Source organism: Periplaneta americana, chromosome 14, assembly GCF_040183065.1.
Source record: "Periplaneta americana isolate PAMFEO1 chromosome 14, P.americana_PAMFEO1_priV1, whole genome shotgun sequence".
Classification (NCBI taxonomy): Eukaryota; Metazoa; Arthropoda; class Insecta; order Blattodea; family Blattidae; genus Periplaneta; species Periplaneta americana.
The window spans coordinates 148,093,203-148,095,275 of record NC_091130.1 but is presented as its reverse complement, the minus strand read 5'-3'; the positions used below and the strand labels follow the sequence as shown (position 1 = coordinate 148,095,275).

The 2,073-nt window shown below is 38.4% G+C and overlaps 1 non-coding gene across 1 annotated transcript; it reads right to left on the bottom strand.

Annotated features, from left to right (window-relative positions):
• Positions 1-992: 992 nt before the first annotated feature.
• Positions 993-1,065, bottom strand: TRNAK-UUU (transfer RNA lysine (anticodon UUU)). Its single transcript has one exon. It is a non-coding gene; the product is annotated as a tRNA-Lys (tRNA).
• Positions 1,066-2,073: the final 1,008 nt, after the last annotated feature.

Here is a 2,073-nt window from a genome sequence, read left to right as displayed (position 1 = left end):
TAATAACTATTTTTCTACGCCCCAAATCTTGAACAATCGTTCAATGTGTCTAAAAATTTCATTTTCAATAACTGTATGTTGTTGTCTTCCTTGCATTTTATTATCTAACATTTGCATTCAGAAAAAAATTAGCTTATTTACGAATGAAGACTTTTTTTTTTACCTCTGTCATAAATTAATTTAATTATATTTTGTGGCATACTCATGGTTTTTAACCTCAGTCTTTGTATACAAAAAAAAATAAATAAATACATACATAATAACTGCTGAGAAATACAATTACCAACAAATGTAAAGAGCTGAAAACTAAATCATCTTCCTGAACGTAAAAAGAAATCTATCAAATATAATAAAAATATATTTATTAAATGTATCTGCAGATCATTTACACAGTATTTTCTGACTGTAAAGCACACTGTTTCGTGTCTTGGCATTATCATTTGTTGGTCTTATAACACATATGAAAGTCACGTCACTGCTCCACGGTTGAGGCATAAAGTTCACTTTTAACGTAATATTTTACCTTAATGTTTAGGTGAGGGATTTGGACTTTTTCCATTGCTGGTTGTCACAATCAAAAAATTAAGACACAACGTTTCGAAGGGTGGTTCTCCCTTCGTCTTCAGGTGGAAGGAAGGAGAGAAAGGAAAAAAAAAACCTACTGTTGGGATCGTTACGTACAGCTATTCCACCGAAGCCAGGAATCAATCGATCCCAACAGTAGGTTTTTTTCCTTTCTCTCCTTCCTTCCACCTGAAGACGAAGGGAGAACCACCCTTCGAAACGTTGTGTCTTAATTTTTTGATTGTGACAACCAGCAATGGAAAAAATCCAAACCTCTCACCTAAACATTAATGATCTACCATTGCTTTCCAACCCGTCATTTAGATCAACAATAATTTAACTCTTAAAACCCTCTACAATATCCGTCATTATCGATGTTAGTAATGATAACCATTCACGTAATTGAAAATGCAAACTTAAAAAAACTTCGCCCGGACAGGGACTCGAACCCTGGACCCTTAGGTTAAAAGCCTAATGCTCTACCGACTGAGCTATCCGGGCTCTGCAGAACAGCACTTTCCAATAATGTAGAGGTAGCCGTTTGTTATTCTTCTGCTTCGCCTTTCTCAATGTGCGGTACCTGAAGACCAGGGGATTATCCCGGATATCGTTTAAACAAGGGGAGAAGTAAAGATTTCTTATTCAGTGAAAGATTGTATTGAACCTTTTCCATTGTAATGCCACACGACATTTTCCAAGACTGGAACAAAGAAAAAGAGTATTGTATCGTTTAAGGCAGGGCATTGCAAATGCTTTATTGAATTTAGCCATTGTGAATGGCTAGAGCTATTCTTCTCTCTGAGCGTATTCCGAATCTCACCGGTGAGCAATCCGATGGCATCACGGTGTTCCGAATTCCACCGATGACGTCATTGATGCTCCACCGGTGTCGCACCGGTGCCATCAACTTGCAGAGGTGGTGGCAGTCTCCATCAGCGAATCTGATTGGTTCTTGTATAGGGCGGGAATTAGCAGACGAATAACATCGTGCACTGTTGTGTCATGGCAGTGTGTTCTGCTTAAGTTCTGCTGTATTGTTTGTAATGAGCACAACGTAAAAACAATATGTTAATGGCTTATGAGCGAACATGTCAACGGACCCGTTATTACTACCGGTTCAAGAAATAAATTGTTTATGCTATCTTTTCTTTGAACGAGATGGGAGTACGAAAATTTCGCAAAATTTTGCTAGCGTAGCACAGACAACAACTTGTACAGTCGCCATGACAGCCATCGATCCTTCCAGCAGTTTTGTTCCTTATTTCGCTGCAAAGTGACGTCATTGATGCCACCGGACCGGTGAGATTCGGAATACGCTGTCTCCTTTACACTTAACGACGGAGGTAAATCTCAACTCCGAAATGCAAAGATAAGCAACGTCTAAAGTGCGCCAATTACAAGAAACGAAGAAACCCTTATTCAATGTTCCCAAGAAGTAGATGGAAACCCAAAAAAAAAGGAGAAGAAATTAGAATTTGGAATATTGTAATGGGTATTGATTTACGTGAC